The sequence below is a fragment of the Anser brachyrhynchus genome, assembly GCF_964034855.1.
Source record: "Anser brachyrhynchus genome assembly, chromosome: 10".
Classification (NCBI taxonomy): Eukaryota; Metazoa; Chordata; class Aves; order Anseriformes; family Anatidae; genus Anser; species Anser brachyrhynchus.
In genome coordinates, this window is record NC_137705.1 from 12,941,392 (window position 1) to 12,961,293 (window position 19,902).

The 19,902-nt window shown below is 40.8% G+C and overlaps 1 pseudogene across 1 annotated transcript in view; it reads right to left on the reverse strand.

The window, feature by feature from the left end:
• Positions 1-19,902, reverse strand: part of LOC308200433 (DCC-interacting protein 13-alpha-like) — a 33,133-nt pseudogene that overhangs the window by 2,793 nt on the left and 10,438 nt on the right. Inside the window, exons 3-11 of the transcript XR_013956145.1 lie at positions 16,796-16,872; positions 7,278-7,518; positions 6,902-6,942; positions 5,491-5,547; positions 4,489-4,580; positions 3,772-3,954; positions 1,497-1,546; positions 900-1,074; positions 767-803 (exon numbers count right to left, since the gene is read on the reverse strand). The product of XR_013956145.1 is annotated as a DCC-interacting protein 13-alpha-like (transcript). The remainder of the gene's footprint in view (positions 1-766; positions 804-899; positions 1,075-1,496; positions 1,547-3,771; positions 3,955-4,488; positions 4,581-5,490; positions 5,548-6,901; positions 6,943-7,277; positions 7,519-16,795; positions 16,873-19,902) is intronic.

Genomic DNA, 19,902 nt, shown 5'->3' on the forward strand with positions numbered 1-19,902 from the left:
ACTGTTGAACTTAGTGTCACAAAGGTAAAGAAAGAAAAGGGGAAAAAAAAAACACAGCTTGAAATATTAGAAAGGTTTCATACACTTAGGATTTCTTTTTATGGAAATGATAATTTAGAGTTCCTGACAAGCTGAGCATCTTTAAAGGACCCAAAGAAGTTAAATGACGGACCTGAAACTGTGCAGAAACAAAGGGCAGAGAGGGGAGGAAGAGTTTCGAAATACGAAAAATAAAGATTGCTAACACTGAAGAATCAAGTTTGCCACATTTCATATGCTATGAAGAATTCTACCTTTTTTTTCATGTATATTTATTGCAAAAAATTAAATAAACAACCAAAAAACATACAACACTAAACATAATTATGGATTAAAAACAACACACAAAACCAAACACCAACCAAAACCCGTTGGACTTCTGAACTTACTTAACTCCAATGTTAATGATACTTCTCTACCACATCTATATTTCAAAACAAACACATTATTAAAATAGAATATTCTTATTTTCTTAAGATTTTACCCTATCAAATCACAGGAAAAAATGTTTCAAAACCCTATTTCTCCTATTAAGATCACTCCCCTTAAACCTGATTTTCTAGTGTTTTTCTGTTTATGTTTAGATGTTTGCATCTGTCTCCCAGTTTTCATGGAAATTTTTTTAGAAATTTCATTCTGTCAGTGATTTTTGACAACATTTCATAATATTTTCAAAGTAAGAGAAATATGTTGCTGGGTATTTATCTCAAAATGTACAGTTACTTACTCGTAGTCTTGTAACTTGTGTCTGTGGATTGATTAACCTAAAAATTGTTTTTAAGAACAAATCAGAAAGTAAATTTTATCAAAGTGAATGAAGATTATAAGTAAACATCAGTAGAAGTCAGAAGCAAACTTACTTTAAACAGTCACAAGTGACTAATAAATGTGATTCTGTCATCCGGAAAATGTTATGGATAGCTCGAGCTGCTAGTATTTAACGCATTGATTCATAAACAATGTCTGGGCTTTCATCAGACTTCACCACCATAGAGCCAAGAAATCTTACAATAAACAACTGATGAAGAATTGAATCTAAGAGAAACAGAAGTACTGAGTAAGTGATCTCCACTTTGGGTCTTCCATTCAAAACTACTTCTTCCAAGACCAAAGATGGACTGCAGTCAGGAAAACTCCAGGCTTCCAATAACTTGAGAAGAGTTTGCTTGTACTTATGAATTACAGGTACAATTACTAAACAGCAAGTCACATATCTTTTCATTTGATTTCATGAATACAAAAGATGCAATACAATGATTAAAAAAAACAAAAAACAAAAAAAACAGGACTTTCAGACAGTCTGATTTAACTTGTCTAATAATACATTGCTAGTGTAATATAACTAAGCACTCTAAAACTGGTGTTAAATAAGAAGGTACAGATGAAAGCACAAAATTAATTTGTAAGTTCTATTATTCACTCTGTATTTAAGTTTTGTTGTTGTGTTTTTTTTTAACCTCCTGTTTCAGATTTTGAGCCTCCAGATTCACCAAAAGAATTTGTGCATCTATTAAAAAATGAAAACATTAAACCAGGAGTCAGATTACAAGAACCACTAATGAATAATGTTGCAGTCTCATGTTGCATCAAATAAGATCAAGATGTAATGATTTCACAATTTATAATCTGGAGGAATAATGTATTATAAATCATAAGAGCAAGCAATTTTATTTGAAGAAAGACATAAATTGCTATATTTGAGGGCTCAAATTATGGGCAAAGTACCAGGTATTACTGTCTTATTGCTACCACAGACAATTTGACTCACACGGTATTTCTTATACTCGAATTAAGCCCAAGTCAAAGCTTTGTTAATATTTGAAAAGGTACAGCTTTAGGCAATGAAATATAGAATTCAGGAATTACAGCCTAAAGCTAGTACTTTCATTATTCCATAGGAGCATCACATCTCTCATCACTGTCTCAAGCTGTTGAATTACTTACTGAAAAAAGTCACTGGTTTTATTTCAAATGCAGCTTTCTGAAAACATCACTGGGGTTTTACTCCTAGAGAGTCAAGAGAAATGTGTCTGTTTCTGGCTCTCAAAGACAGAAGTGCTATCAGTAACAACAAAAAGTGAAAATACTCTAGGCTTCCAAGTCTACATTTTCAGTAACACTATAGCAATGCTGAAAAGAATAGAGGGAATGGGAAATCAGTTAAAACTTCTAAACCCTTTCTCCTTGGCTAAATGGCAGCTCAAAAACTCTTGTCAAGGGTTTGTAAACTTCAAATTAGGTTTTAATAGGGGAGTGATGAAGCTATCACCTCTCAACGGTTAACATTCTAAAAGCAAATTTTGGAACAAAGAGAAAAATTATGTCTACATGACAGAAATCTTAACTAAGAGATGTCCAGTTTAATAAAATTGTTCTAGATTGAACTCTGAAGTCAAGATTGCATTGCTACAATGCTTAAATAACATGGACTCAATCAAGAATCCTCCCAGTGGATGTTGACCTCTGTAAATATACTACAGACAAATTCTTTCTATTAGCATCTTTTATCACTTAGATTCTTCTGGACATTTAAGACTAGATGGGAACAGTAAATGCAAAATCTCACAGGATCTCACAAAAAAAAATAAAAAAAGATTAAATATATGTCATCAGTATCAGAAAGTAAGGAAAGCCTTTTTTTTAAAAAAAATAGTTATAAAGTTGCAGTGTTTGGTACAGATGGCAACACTATTCTTTACTGATCGTGTACGGTTATGGTTAATTGAAAATACTGAGCACAACTCTGAATCATTTTTGCTATGAAAAATAAGATTTTTTTAGAATAACTGATGACTTTAATTTAGCTCCAATATTAAGCTTTTCAATTCCTGAAATACAGTTCAAGATTGATTTTAAATCAGTATGTTCCCACAGGTCTAATTAGCCAACTGATTATCCCCTGTAATACCAAACAACAACAACAAAAATGTCAAAAAATGTTAAATGTATATCATTTTAACTCTTATGTATCTGTGGTACAACTGAACGTTTTTTATCTAGAGGACAGGGGAATACAACACACATTACTGTGACTAGAGTCACATCAATTAGTTTTCAGCCATTTTTCTTTTTCTACAAGAGCAGCTGAATCTGCAAAAGTTTTCTCAGCATCTGAATTCTATACGTACAGTTCCAGAAATGCAGTGCAGATTGACAGGGTTTTATTATTATTTTTGAATGGGAAGGTTTAAAAAAATTATAAAAACAGGAAAAAGGGTTTTTATTTTTGGGATGAGCTCTTAGACAATTTTAACTTGTCTGTATGTCAGATTACTCTAGAAGCCTAGATCATTTTCACTCACCTTTCAGGTTAAGAAGAGTGTCATCGTATGCCATCATCACCTGGAAGCAGGGCTACCAGATTTCTCTTGAATTTTCAAGAGGAAATAACCCAAGCTGCTGGGTAAGCAAGCAATAGGAAAGGAAAATACTTTGTTAAACCAAATGATTAAAATAAATCAATAAATAAATCATTAGCTGATAAAGTAAGAAGAGCTGCCGCAAAGTAGAAAATAACATTCTGAATCTAATGTATTTAAATAAGCCACATTTTACAACCAAATTTAACCAAAAAATACTTGTTTTGCTTTGCTGGTCACTGTAAATTTTTTGACAAGAAAGAGAGTAGGGACAGAGGCAATGTGTGTGTTGGAGCTGCTGCCTAAACATATATTTTTTTTAATTAATATTTATTTGGGGATTTTTTTTTTTCCTTCTCTCTACATTTTCTACCTGCCTGCCTGCCCTGAAGATTTTGCTTGACCAGGCAGATCTTCACTAACTGGAGATATTATGTCAAATTGTATAGGAGTGTCAGGGGCGACAAATGAATCCAAGGGAAGTGCAGATAAAGTTGCTGATTCAGATCCCAGTGACCCTGTGCTGCTAGTACGAGCTGCAGTAGGATGAGATTGCCTGAAACAAAACAAAAAATGAACATGAAGATGTGTTAATTTCAGGTTGGTTGATAATAAATTCAACTATATGGAGGACGAATACAGTATTCCAAAACAAAACCTAAGAAACTGAACAGAATTAGGATATAGTAAATACAACGGAGTCTACCTTCCAAACAAATCTGAAAACTTTATAGTTACTACTTGCATTAATAATGCCATCAGATGGTCTTAACACATATGAAATATACTACAATCTGAGGTCTGCTTCCAGGAGTTGTACACATTAAGAAAAATCTCTTCAATACATAGAACAAACAAGCCAGATGTGATAAAACTAACAAAACTGTCCATGCTCAGCTGGAAGTCTGAATCATTTGTAACATTATTGGATGCTAAACAATGATAAAAAGATGAATTCAGGACACGTTCCTCTAGCCTATGAAAGCATTAGTTCTGAACATTTTTGCAATTTTTTTTTTTTTACTGGAGCTTTATCCAGGATTCTTTTTATATAAGTGTTCTTCAAATGATCCATAGTTCAGCAACTTACACAATTGGACGCATGCTCTCGTGCCTCTGCTGAAAGGAAGGGGATGGAGTAACAGCTTCTAAAGCTGACTGATTTACACGTGCAGCAATTTCCTGCAATAGAGAGGTGGGAAAAACTAACTGAAAACATTGCCCTCACAGCACATTTTCAGATTTTAGTTTTACATGCAATTGACAGAAGTTATAAACTGTCCCCTTTCAGTAACATAGTTGTAGTATTTTCTTTAACTTGTAACATTTCCTGCTATTGCACTTGCATTATAATACTATATATGTTAGTAAAAGCCAGCAGTAAAATTGTGATGGTAAGTCTGACAAAATAAGCAAACGTAGCCATGCAGAAAAAATAAAAATCTCACTTGAGTCACGTTGTCTTTAACTACTAACTAACAAAACATGGAGATTCAAAAGTCTGCACTTGAAATTAGGGAACATTTATAGGTTTCTGAAAAACCAAGACATGAATGACTATCAAGTAAGCACCATGTAACAATGTTATTTCATCAAATAATGGACCTTGTACAGCTGAAGAATTCCACTTTAATCTTTCATTAAATCACTAATTCTGAAGTATCAGTATTTAATATTGATGGCTTCACTTCATAGGGTAAAGCCAGTGGAAGAAATCACTGGGTAAAGAGGATTTTAGAGAGGGAAAATATCTGTATCTGTCCAGATATTTGTCATGTTAATTTGCAACAAAGTATCATATATACAATACAACTAAAAGGTCTTGGAGCTGTCAAAATGTTATAGCAAACAAAAGCCATACCATTTTAATGCTTTCTACATAAGCATTCAGATGAATGAAACAACGGAATGTATGCTTTCATTAATTCATGAAGCACCATCAACCCATACAATGACAAGCTTCAGATTAGGCATGTAGGAAGTACTCAGCTTAATCCCATGCTACCCAATTAGGTCCAGTTAATCCCTTTTTAATTTTCTGTACACCTATATCTGAAGAGATTACTGATACTAACAATCTTAGTGAAGTTACCTCAGGGTTTTCACTTAGATATATCTGTTTAGGTATGTTGTTTATTGTGCATATCCACTGAAAAAGAGAGGGAAAAGAAAAAAAAGAGAAAACATTAATTTTTTCATAACTTTTTCAAGAAACTTGATTAAATACCTGAGTTGACTAGTTTCATCTTTGTCACTTCCTTTGTAATTTCAGGAAGCCAAACCAGTATTCTGCACACACAGTTTGCCATTAAATTCACTGTTATCTGCATACTGGACCTTACAACATCAGATTTTACTTATAGAATTGTTTCAGTCACACTGAAGACCAAAACAAAAACAAGCTTAAATCATGATTCTATAGAATGCAATTAAAAAAAAAAAAAGTATTGTTCCTGCTCCAGCAGGGGGATTGAACTAGGTGATATTTCAAGGTCCCTTCCAATCCCTAATTTTCTGTGTAATTCTGCATCTATGTGTGTATTCTCTGAACTCCATTATTTACTGACTGCAAATTACATTGTTTCCTCCAAATACTATAAAAATTCCATCTGCTCTTGCACCTCTAAGCTAAAACCTCTTTTCTCACTGTACTATGAAAAACCCTTTGTTCCTGCTCCTTGCTTTTCAATTTTTGGATTATAACTCCAAATTTTCAACTAACTGGATTATATATATGCATGCTAGCACCGCTGTTCCACTGAACCAGAGCAGCTTGTTTTTAGGCGTGTCACCTGAGCTATCTAAAAGCACAGAAGCTACAGCCCAGGAAATCACAATTCTGAGCTACTGAGGCTGACTACAAGCTCCCTTCGTATGGTGGGCCTTCTGAGGGTACATGTTTCACTTAGGCTATACAACTTCAAGAGAACAAACGGACCAAGGCCAACCTGACACAGCCCAGTTAAATACCTTAGAAATAGCATCAAAGGTTTACATCAATGTACCATTAAAGATCTCAGAGGAACGTGAATCGAGGCTGAAAGTACCATATTTTCTGTATTTCCTTATTCTGTATTCTATAAACTATCATTTATTAAGTATGTTTCCCTAACTGTGCATCGGGGGGCACAAAACAGTTTTTCCTCACTTTTCAGCTGCTTGTATCATTCATTACCTGTGTCCTAACCTTTATTTTCCTTTATTTTCCATTCCTGACAAGCAGGGTTGTTTTTTTTTATGTGGGCTTTTCTTTGTGGGCTTTTTATTATTCTGTAGTACTGAAAACAAATTGACAATAATCACAACAAGATTTTTTTTCCTCCAGTATTTAAACACAGTAATATTTTGTCAGACCCCCTGAAACTTGTTATTATTATGGATAGCAAGTTCACTATTTATTACCTAAAACATATAAAACGTGCTCTCCAATTTTTCTTACTAATTTATTCCCCTCTGTGCTACAGAAAATCACTGGACTCCATGCGAACCTCCTGTAAGCTTACCTCTTCATAGTCTTTTTTACTCTCTGCCTGTAAGATTGAAGACCCGAAAGAGGAGAATGAAAAAGAAAGTTTTGTCTACTTAAAATGCCTCAATTCCATTTAGACAGGAAACCCCATTTTCATGTTCGTACATTGCACAACAAATTAATAAAGTCTGAAGATTCTGCATACATGCTGAGCACAGTCAACATTTAATGAGTAAAAAGTCTTATGTTTTCAATTCGATTGAAAATGAACAAAATTCTTTTCCCATATAATAAGCACTCACATAATGTAGTCAAACCTTTTTATGTATTTTCTACCACATTGACACAGCTACAGCAATTGTGAGTACACTATTACTTAGCAGATAGATAACAGTAACGTAAGAATACTTACTTTTTACCATCAAAAGATGTTATCTGAAAACAGTAATGTCTGTCTTCGCAGTCCACAGCCATTACTGAGCAATTGTCTATATCCATGACAAGTCCTCCAGCTACATCACCTCTTGCTTGGCTCATCAAATTTCCACCTTGAGTGAAGGAAAACTGTCTCTCCCAAATGGAAGATACCAGCCCTTTCTTACTAAAACACAAAAAGAAATCCTTACTTAGTAGGTTAGGAGTTCAGCTGATCTGTATAAATTAGAAAAAATAAATAAAAATTTCATGAGCAAGCCATCTGGGCACTTAAGAAAAAATATATTCCTCATGCTTTAAGTTAACTTTACAGCTAAATTATTCTGTTTCCATCAGTTGCTTTTTTTATTCTGTATCCACTGCTGGGCAAAGTATACATAGATTTGCTTTCTTAGATTATATGAAACTTAATTCAGAATAAAAAGGCATAAATTATTTAGTTTTCATTATCAGTTCTTACAGTGTTGCTTAATAAAATACGCATATTCAACTGATACACATTATCAACATCATTTCTAAGACCTCTGAACCCTACGCAGCCTTACGTTGTTAAAAAGACTAAGTGTTGGAGAACTTTGTGTTAAGCACTAGAAAAGACATGTAATGCAAGATACCTCAATTTTCCAAGTATTTTGTATCATTCAGTAAGATTCCCAAAATTTTGCTTTGAGCATTTTTTTTTAAATTTTTTTTTAATTTTTCTTCCAGAAGGAAGGAAAGGAACCCGAAACAAAAAGTCACTAACACTTGTGGTTTAGCCTTCCTTTTTGGTCAGATACTCCTTCACTATTAATTGCTGCAATGGATCTTTATGGATCACTTTATGGATCAATCGACTATAACACTATCTTGCAATTAACGTTTTTGAGGCGAGAAGAAAAATAGGATGAAACGTTGTATACTGATATGCTGTTTCAGCATCTTAGAGGGAAAAGGTATGGAATTAAGTTGGCCCCTGACTGAGCCTTCGGTGTTGGCATTAGAAAAGTACAGGCTAGAGAAAGATAAAAGAAGTGTCAAAAGGGTTGTTGAAGGTGTTAAAGGTGTGGCATGTAGTATTCGACAGAGCTGTTTGAAGTTGAATGAGCAGGGAAAGAGGATGTAGGAATGTTAGTAGTTCTGCCTCAACTGCTGGTTATAAAAATGAAGCTGGGGAAGGAGGGAAAAGAGGTGGAACTTATGGTGGATACGGGTGCAACATATTCAGTTTTAAATAAAGCATTAGTACCAGTGGGGAATGATTACGTTGTAGTGAAGGGGGCAACTGGCCAATCTGAAATAGCACATTTCTGCAAATCATTGAAATATAAATATGGGAAACAGTGGGGTATTCACGAGTTCCTATACACGCCCAACTCTCTAAAGTCACTCTTAGGGGGAGAGTGCCTAGGGGCCCTAAAAATGAGGGTTTGTACTTTCAAATAAGGTTTGAACTCCAAAAAGGAGGATTTGCACCTTAAGATAAGTCTGTGGACCCTAAAAATAAGGCTTTGGGCCCCCAAAATGAGACCATGGGCCCAAAAACATGGGGGTTTAGGTGATAAAAAGAAGGCTTTGTATCCCAAATTGAGGTTCTGGTCCCTGAAAATGGGGGTTTGGACTGTCAAAAAGGGGGCTGGACACTTGAAGTAAAGCTTTGGGCCCTAAAAATGGGGTGTTGGAGCTCTAAGAATTATTTTTTGAACATGAAATTGAGGTTTTCAGCCCTAAAAATGAGGCTTGGGACACTAAAAAAGGGGTGTTTGGATTTTTTAAGGAGACTTTGGGGTTGGAACCTAAAATGAGGCTTTTAACTCTAAAAATAAGGCTCGGTGTCATTTCCGTTATCTCCAGCAATTGGGAACGGGCCCGAGCAGTCACAAGGTGGCGACTGCGGCCCACGTCTTCATCCTCTGCCTTACCACCACATCCCACAAACTCAGCCTTCCCTCTTGTAATTTCCTCCTCTTCTGCGATAGCAGGCGTGGATATTTACCACGGAAGGCATCAGACCGAGACTAGGTCTTGAGTTTCAGACAATAAAGATCTCACATCACCCGATTGCACTGTCCTCCCTCAGTGAGCTTCTGGCTGAAGGGGGCTGTCCACGAGGCTGTTAATCCTACAAATGCTGAAATGAGGACACGTCCCATGGTGTCTGTAGTGCAATGGAGGTGGAACAGCTGAACATGTAATCCATCAAGGCCACTCAAAACCCATCACTGGAGAAATTTAGGAATACAGCTTTCATAGAAATCAAATCCTTCTGCTTTTCTTGAAGCTAAAGAGCCTTTCTCCCCCACTATTATATCACATATATATATTATATTATGTTATAGGTTATATATTTTATATATATATATATATATATATATATAAAAAACTGGAAGCATTTTCTAGGGAAATGTGCTTGGATGATTAGCAGTAACACCAATGGGAGCCTACAGTAAGCAAAGTCCTCCTGTGGGCACTGAGACATGCAGGTGCTGTATGAACAGATAAATGGAAGCAATGCCATTTTCAGATCATTGCCTCCAATAAGTAGGCCCAAACCCCTTTTAAGGCCTCTTTGCCTTGGGTGGAAATCTAAGATGTGCTAAGAAACCGAAGCATGAGGTTGCAAAGGAAAGTGGGCATAAGATTTTCTTCCTGGGCTGACTTCCCATTTGGCATGTGTTAAAAATCAAGCATGGTCTTTGCTGCAGTATACAGTGGCTCAGAGAAGCACTGAAGCCTACTCCCACATACCCAATTTCTGACTCTTCTGCAGCCCCTCCACCTCTGACATGTACCTGAGACAAGGCTCTGGCAGTTCGCAGTCCACATGTGGTAGACAGAATCAGGACAGAGCTGCAGCTGCTCCTGAAAGGAACAGCTTTTGGGCTTGTTGGTTACATGAGGAAGCCAGGGGTGTAAATACAAGGGATAGAAACAAGTTCCAGACCCTTTCCAATTCCACTTTCCTTTCTCACCATTATATGGTAATTCCCTGGGGGTGGTTTGTGTGACCATGAATCAGGATGAGACCAGAAACCCCAGGATCTGCTACCTCTATCACAATGACCAAGAGCCCTATGCTGGCAGCACAGTTTATGAGTGGCTGTGTACAAGGCAACAGGCAACCACGTTGGGTTGAAATTACAGCTAACCTTTGACTTCGAGCCCAGTTCAGAAAGCACTGAACTTCTTCCTAGAGTGGGTCTAAGTTTAGCAACTAAGCTGAATGTTTACCTTCAGTATTGCAAACCCCACTTTTCACGTGTCCTATTAATACTTAAAATACTGAACACGCCAGTCTCTGCTCATACTTTTGCATCATTAAGAATATACCAACTGGGGGACAGAGCTAGGCTTTAGACAGCCACAGTGAAAACCATTTTTTTAATGCAAAAGCTGAGGTTCTCAGTGAGATCAGTGATGGGGAGAAATATTTGCAGCGTAAAGAAGAGGCACAAAGAGAAATGGAGTTGGTCAAGGCAACGCATACTATCTAAGGTGGAACCAGCAACTGCTCCCAGGTCACCCAGTCACTAGCAGCACTCTCAGAGCAAGGTCATCCTGTCTTCCAGGCCACAGTATGGGTCTTCCACGGCTGTTTTCTGTCCCATCACAATACACCTTGAAGATGGACACGGGCTCAAGCAACCAACTCTGCAATACTTTGAAGGGTGTCAGCCCAACCAGCTGGGATGGGACAGACGCACTGTTATTGCCACTTTCCATCCAGAGACCACAGCAGAGATTTAAGCAGCCTAAGCAGGCAGCTACTAGGAACCAAAAATCACAGGTAAAGATCGATGTAGTTGAGACTTGCTGTCCATACCTCCCTCATTGCTGTTGTGAAAGGAGGCAGCTGCAGACAGCTTTGACACCCCAGAAGAGATTAGGTCTACCAAGGTGGGAAGCTCACCTGATGACAGTGATGGTCCCATTGCTTCCATGGGTAGATATTGCTTGTGATTTTCTCTCCTCCTTATGACTTCATCCTCACATCTGTGCCAAACCCATTTGTTCATAAGCCATAGTTGTGGTTTTTTGTTGTTTGTTTGTTTTTTTTCCCTCCCACCTGCCTTTCTGATTACCTTCCTTTCTTAAGGAATTAAGAAAAATGACAGTAGGACAAAACCTTTACCTCAGGTAAATCTCTCACTGTCCCACATGCAAATTTGCTCAAGCAAACTGGGAGGGATTTGGCCTGTGAAGGTTAAATGGGGGAAGGAGAGGGGAGCAGGCTCTGTCTGTATCAGAACTGATCTTTGCTGCTGGGTTACAACTAGACAATGAAGCAAAAGCCAGCAGAGTTTGAAGAGGAAGCTCAGCCAAAGGTCACTAGGCTGTCCTTAGAAGCTTGTTATCAGAACCTTGAAAACAGGGAGGAAGGTCATATGAGTTGACTGTAGCAATAACCAGAAAAGGTTGACAGAGTTTGGGGAGCTTATCATGCTTATTCATCTAGCTCAAATGGCGAGGGAAGGGTGACAAGGGGACAGAGACATACTGACACAGGGATACAGCTAACCCTGGAATGCCAGGGGAATACACTGTCACTTTTTGTGTGAAGGTCTCGGTGCTTTCGGTCAGTTGTTCAAGAGACGTAGAGGGAAGGGAGTTCAGACATGCCTGTTTCCAGAACTGGCCTAAAGGGGCAGAAAGATTCAGGAGTGAGAAATCCTGGCAAGCTGAATCTGGGCAGAATCTCCTCGGCGTCTTTCTGGTCACCTGTGAAGTTGTCCCTGACCACTTGCACTGTTTCTAGCATCATAAGGCACTGTAAGACCTTCAAATCTGTTGCATGAATGTAGATCAAAACCACCTTAAAAATATTTCCTAATATAGGTGACCCCAGATATGGAGCTGCTCCTTCCAGATACATACACCTCTTTAGTCCATAGGTTTCCCCCTTCTGTGGCATGAATAAGAACTTTCTTCTCTACATTACAGGCTAGCCCCAAACACTTTGGCTCCAGAGGCATTAGTTTTATTTAAATTTAGGTGCTTGCTAAGCAAACGGAGTCTCTCTGCTGATGTCACTGACCAAGTACATGCAGCTGCTTTCAGTCCCTGAACTTTGTTGCTTCCCACAGGGGTGAACAGAGTTCAGACTTGGCTGAGCTCCCGAATGCATGAACCCAGACAGCATGGAGATCAGTACCAGGAAAACGTGTGCTGCGTGCACAGGAATGTAGCAGAGACCTCTGGGGCAAAGAGTTCCCTGCTCACAGGGCCATCACAGAAGAGACCCTGATGGTGGAACAGGACTGGTCAGAGTGGGTAATGCTGCACCATCCAGCACCACCTGAGTCCTCAGCATGCAGATTAACAGAGGGTAGGAGGAGGTCGAGCTTTCCAGAGAAGCTCCTGTTGGGAGCACTGAGTTTGATCAGGTGAGCACAGATGAGCACAAGTCTGCTCCTTGCTGTAAAACCTTTATGCACCAGTGGTCTTGCACCTCCAGAGGACCCAGGGATGCTGTTTGCTCTCCTTTCTGCACCATTTCTGCACACCATAGAGGGAAACAGTTCAACACGACCAGGGGAGACCGCAGAACAAAACAAAGCATCTGTTACGTTTGCTGCCTTTACATACCAAAAGGAAAGATTCAACAGAACATCTGTTAGCAGGAGGTCAGGGCAGCCCTGTCTCAAATGAGCATTAACTCTGTAGCATCCTCCTAACCATCTCCCCTGCAGCTTCTTTCCCCTCTCTTAGCACTACCATAACAACACATGCTTGTGCTGGGATGTGTTGCCATCACCACTAAAGGGAAAGTAGGAGCATTAAAGTCACAGCAATATAAGAACAGTGTTTTTCCTTTGACGTTCGTGTTGTATTTGCACACTGGACCCCCTTCCCTGACAACCAAGCTACAGCAATAAGAAAGGTGGCACAAGCAACAGAAAGCATTATTTTCATATAGTTGTTGGCCAGCTTGTGATCCACTGGAGAAACATCTTAAAAGCCTTGGCTGCATTTTTTTTTTTTAAACCAAGCAAAATTCTTCCACCTCTAAAAACACTGCAGGACTGCACAGTAATTTCTAGTCCCCCCATCACTGATTATATTTGTGCTGCCGGAGAAGCCTAAGAGCTAGTGGAAGATCAACATCTCCCCCTCTGAGCTGCAGATCGTCTCTTAGAGGAGCCCAGCACCCCGGGGGGGGGCAAGCTGTGACTGACATGCCATGTAGCAACCGCCGTCACAGCCACCAGGCACTGTCCAACCCTGGCAGTTCCCCGCATGCTGCGGGCACGCGGCACCAGGATGAAGCTCCGACCTTTTGGAGCGCTCCCACCTTTCAGAGCACTTTCTCCTGGGGACTGGCTGTGTTGTGACCTTCACGCTTTGACTTCTCCAGCCTCAGAGGAGTTTAACCAGGAAGAATATGTTTGGCCTTATATTGGACAAGAAGGGGAAGGGGGTGCATGAGGAAGCTTGCCCCAAAATACCCTCCCTGGGTTTGAAGAGCTGGCAGCAGCTCTTGCTGAGCCAGCTTTGTCTTTGACACAGGCTATATTGGCCCAATGCTCTGGGCACTGGCACAATGCTGATAAAATTCTTTCAGGCCAGAATCTAAAGACCTGTGAACAAGGACTCCCCATATGCCCCAAGATCTGCAGCTGAAAAAGCTCCCCAGTAACAAAATAACCTTGCAAAAGGGCTGCAAACCCTTCCAGTGAGCGAGGAGAGAAGGTTCCCATGTAGAAACACATCACAGCAAGCATTTGTGTATTATAAACCCTCTTCGTGTCAGCAGGAGTGATGCAGAGAAGCAGCCTGTCCTAAGCACCAGCTTGGAAACAGTGCTAAAATCAGACTTGCCACTATCATGCCAGAAAATGAAGAGCTTGGCAACAGAGGGAGATTCACCAGCAGCAGCACAAATATTTCCCATACAGAATGCTTTATTTCTACACCTGAGTCCTCCAAAACCCACTGGACTGCACTGCAATAGAGCTTTAATAGTGTGATGAGTACTGGGAAATGAGAGGAGCAGAGCGTTTCAATTGACTTCAATCTCCAATGCACAACAATGATTCAACCAACAAGCCCATTCCTTTCATGTTCAAACCCTTGAAAAGGGTCTGTATTGAACTTTTGGCTTTCACTACACATCCAGAAACTCCTCAGCAATTTAAGTTTGCTACAAGGTTGAAGTTCTCCGAGTGTTTACACAAGCCAAGGAACAGTAAGCAACATGCAGTAGCTGCCAGCAGGACAAAGCCTTCAGGGTGGACCCAGAGATTGCAGCCACCTCTCCTAACTCTGCCTTCAGGAACTGACTCGTTCCTTTTTCTCCTGGGAAAGCAGAGATGGGAAAACAGGAGCTGGTTGTCACAGGAAGATGGAGAAGTCAAAGAGAAATGCTGTAACTGTCTTCAGTTTGAGACGTGCTGCTTTGTCATCCTAAGGTGCAGGAGAAGTCAGCGCCCCCTGCAGCACCTCAGAGCAATTTCCTTTCCACTACAAGTCAAGCAGCCCTGCATCTCTTGGTCAGGTTCCCTCCCTCTTGGAGGGCAGACACATTCCTTTGCCGCTGCCTTTCAGCTCAATGTCAGGTCTGCAATGCGCCTGGTAGATAAAGCAAGCCCTATCAAGACCAAGTGCGTTCTTGTCTATCACTGTACCTTGATCCGTTGTACCAGATCTTTTTTTTTTTATCAGCTCCTGGAGCTGTGGGAAGCAGCTGCAACTCATGATCTGTGGGAGGAAGGGGCAGCACATCAAGCATCTCAAAAATAGAGCAGAAAGATTAGACAGGCTAGACTCAAACTAAGTGAGGCAGACAAAGCCCATAACCCCTGCCAGTAGGGCAAGCAATGCAAACAGTGGATGCCTATATCTAAAGAAGAGATTTTTTTTCCCCCAGTCACAGCAGAGGAATGTGTTTTAAGTAGCTGCCTCTTGGCCTTTTGTTTTGTTTACTCCTCCAAAGACAAACACAAGTGTGATGCCATATCCCGCATTACTGAAGTGCAGAAGGAAGTAGCTGGGAAGGAAGGGCGGATCACAGTGACAAAATCCAGGCCAGCCTAAAGGCAGACAAGTACAAACACTCTTGCTTAGCCTGCTAAATAAGTAGATATTTATCTACACAGCCTGCTACCACTGCCTGTGGATTTTTTCCAAATGGAAAGTATGTGCTGGGCTTTGGGATGCTCCAAGCAGCCAGGAGAACACAGGGAGTTCAACTCAACTGCTCCTCAGGTTTGCTTGGTTTCTTTAATGAGCACGCCAGCACAGAAGGACCAGACCTCAGCTAACCTGAGCAGGCTTCACAGCCTCCAACATGACTGCATTCCTATTTACACCAGTTCAAGAGCTACGTGGCCACTGCCTGTTTTTCACGCTCAAAGTAACTTTGAATCTGCGCAAGTACAAGCAGAAGAGCAAAATGAGGAAGTGACCCACAGAAACTTGTCCCATATGAGGCATTTCCATGGAGAAGCAACGCAGGAATGGTGCTGCCTGCCCGGGGTACTGGTTCAAAGTGGGTGCTTCATTCACAGAAGACTGTACCTATGCCAAGTGTGGGTAGTGTCTGAATACTATTATAAATAATTATAGATAAGGTGCCAGGGAGTTGTTTCCAATTCCTGCTGTTTTTATTGCACACCCTTCTGTATTTTGTAGTCTCCTGAAGATCACCGGTGCCTGATTTCAGGGTGTAGGAGAACTTCGTGCTAAGAACATCCAGCCATTTGCTTTCATAGTTATGCAGAATGGTCCTTGTCACAAACCCGAGTACACCATAAAGGATCACAACCAGAAGGCAGAGGGAAAGGACCCAACTTGAACCACCCTTCAAATAATCAGAGAGATTAAGTCAACTTCTTGAACAATTAGGCTTGGCAGCATTTAGTTCTGTCAAATTACTCCAAGGGTGTTTTTCTAGTAAGCAAACATTTATTAGAAAGTGCAGATGTACAGTAAGCACAAGGAGGGTTACACAATTTTATCGTCAACTGTCCTGACCTTCAGGGAAAAAACTCTCCAGCAAAGCACAGTTGCCATAAATACTTACACTATGACAAAAGATGTCTGAAATGCAAGCTATTGACTGCATACTTAGCCAGAAGGAAACCTTATACCTTTCAAACTGTGAGCTGTAAAGACCAGCAAGCTTTATCACAGTGTGATACACTGGCCTAGAGTTTAGAGGGCAGGAAAACTGCAGCTGACATTTAGCACACAATAATTTATTGAAGGAAGTACTTTTTCAGATGATACAGGACTAACTTCTTGCCAAGTTCTAGAGCCAACCCAAGCAAGTTCATAAAAGGGTTAGGCAGATCAACGGGGAACTGGCTCACCAGCACTCTCAGGTCCTGGGCTGTATCAGGGGATTGCCACAAGTATAGTGCACACCAGCAGGACATCTTTTAGCGTCTGATGGATGAGCCTTTGGTGTGACTCATTTGTTGCCTACACTGAGCTGAGAAACAAGACGTGACACTGCGTTTCTTACCAAGTGTTTGAAGCTCAGTTTTGTTTGCACAAAGTAAAGCGTCCTCACCTGGAGCAGTGGGATTTTGCACACTTGTTTCTCAAGGTGTCTCATGCATTTAGTTCTTCCTTCTGTCTCTTGTGAGCCTGAGCAGAAGAAAAGCCACTGTCTCCGACAAGAGCAGACACCTCTGCACTGGGCCTGCTCTGCTTCTTGTTTGTGAAGTATTACAACATGCTGTGCAAACAAACAGTCCAACCTTGGACGAAACAGACATCTTATACAAATCCCATGCATGGGATTAGTCATGCTAATGTTGCAATCAGTGATATCATGGGTAAAAACAACCCAAGGAAGAGGAGTTTGAAAAACTTACGTCACTGATTACTTGAATTATAAACAAAGATTTCCAACTGTCTTGTGCGAGCCCAACAAGCAGTTGTACCTACCTTTTGTCTGCCATCTTAGCTCAGGACTGCACTGGGGCAGAACCTCTGCCCCACCTCTGGAGTGGGCTGCCTTACTATCACAATTGCAACCAAACAGCAAAAGCATGATTTTACTGCTTTATATATGTTTATTCAACAGTTATAGGTACAATTCTTTGCTGTTGTAAAGATATACCCTCATCTCACCTTCAGATGAGGTAATTATAAGGTAGAATTCCTGGTGCAAACCACCCTGTAAGATCTTACATGGGTGAAGAACTTTTTTTCAGGGTGGTGTGGCACCAACACGGACCTTGAGCAGAGTCATGGTTGCTGCTGTGCCAGAAATATTACCACTCATTGCTTGCTCTGGGTTTAGAGCATGGAGAAGAGTCTTAAAATTCACTGGTAACCTCATTAAATCCTTTAAAGTTAAACATATCTTTTATTCATCCCTCCCCTCCCCAAGAAAATACAGCTGTACAGCTGTGATGCTCTTACAGCTTTTGATTTAATCTTTTTATGCAGTAGAGGAGGTGGAAAGATGTGTTCAAATACAGAAAGAAAATCAAAAGATTTACATAGCAAAAGCAACTATGGAGAGTCAGGTCATTGGACTACAGCTGTACGTCAGGTGGATAAACAGATATTGGACTGATTTTCTTAGGAGTAACCAGTCACACGGACTGTGCAACTGCTCTGTCTCTGCTCTGCAAACACAGCCTGCTATCCAAACACCCGTATAAGTACTGGCGTTAGCCTGTATTCCTCTCTTTTGCATGCATTTGTCTATAAAAAGTGACTCACAACTGACAGGGCTAAGAGAAACCCAGGGCAGAGGTTATAACACAGGTGAAGTCATCACCTCCTCATTTGTCTGACAATACCACCACGTGTAATGGGACTGACTGCAGCAGGGTAACTCCAGAGAAGAAGCAGCCCCGGGTACCAAGAGCAAATCCTCCTGGCCCATGCTTGCCACGAGGAGCGCCTTGCCTGGGACAGAGTTGGGACAGAGTCCCAGCTCGGTTGTGTTTGGTATGGCCAGCCACAGAATCGCATGCCCTGCAGGACATCCTGCAGAGGTGGACATCCACATTGTATCTTCACCCAAAACACCTCTTCTTCCCCCCACCCCTGTGTATGCCATCCCACCCTCCAGACAGCCGTGCTGAATTAGCATGGAGCAAATGAAAAAGAAAAACAAAGTCAAAAAACAAAGCTGCATCTCTTACTGTAGAAAATACTACGTAGAAATTAACCTTTCCCTGCCTTACGTTACTGGCAGATAGTTGCAGTCAATCCAGAAACTTTTCAACTCACTTGGTTTCTAATTTGGAGGATGGTTGCTCCTCTGCCACGCAAGGAGCTCCAGCAACAGCAAGAGTAAAGAATCCTAGTCCCTGATGGATTTGCTATTTGGATAACTAGTTTTTGTATGTTTTTTTTTGTTGTTGTTGTTTGTTTTTCCTCATGGCTGTGATGGTTCAAATCTGCTACAGCCTCTTTCATGGTCAGGGTACCGTAAGGACTCTATCCTCTAGCTATGCAGTTTTGGAGATCTCTTGGAGACCTTTAAAAGCTTCACTGCTCTTTGAGCTTTTCAAACTGCAACATTGCCACTGCAGTCAAAGCTGCTTGCAGGCAATCAGCACAGCCACAGCACAACCATACCATCATGAATTTCAGAATAAAACAGCTGCCAAAAGAGGCCAGTAGAGAATCATACAGCAGCCAGCAAAAATCCTCTCACTTGCAATAGAATTGCAATGCCAAAGCTGAAAAGGCATCACATCAGAAAATCCTTGCTTGTATCTCACCTCCTCAATTTCCAGAGATGCAGCCTGAATCTCCAAACCAAACAGCTTGAGCAGTCTTGATCTAGCTACCAGCTCTTTAGCTCTGAAAACCTAGACAGTAGCAAAGCTCTTCGGTCCAGATCCAGAGTCTTGTTCTTCTCTTGTGAACACCAGCCAGTCACAACTGCCTAGCATGAAACGTCCTGCCACAAGAGGAGAGTTGGTCCTTTATGCTTTCAGCCCGTCACCCTGCAGGACTAACTGGTACCATCGGAGAAGCAAGTTGTATGTAAATGGATGGCTGATTCACGCTGGGACACTGGTCTATTTTCCTGTCCCCATACATAATGTCACCCAGCACAGAGAGCTGTGGAGCTGCATTAGCCTCTCTGCACCCTCAGGACTCTTCTGCCCTGGGCCGTTCCTCTATGAAGGTGGTGGGCTGAAAGATGTTTTTATGAAAGATGCTTTTTACGATGCTTTTAAAGCTGGGCCACCCCAAAATTATCATTTCAGGCAGAGAGACCACATCATCAGCCAACTTGAGCCTATCCATTGGGGTTTTGGGACATGACCAATGCTGGACCTGGTGTTATGGCATTACCACCACCTCTATTTTTAATACCACATGGAAAGTACAAGAAGCCTCCACCCAATAGCACACAGCACCCTTCCATACACATCAGAGGTCAGTGTCAGGATGTCAGAGGGAACAGGGGCACAGAAATCAGCACAGAACACCACCCAGGCAAGAAGTGGTATAACAGGGGACCAAATCCATGAGTCCCAGGCCCACACAAGCCATGCCACAAAGGACAGTGAAGAATTTGAGCCTGGGATTCACCTAGAGCCATCTGAGGGCACATTTGGCTGATATAAATCAAGGTTTTTAGTCCCTGCTGAACTGTTTTCCTCTAGCATAGATCAAGGTGGTGATTTTTAGGTGGTG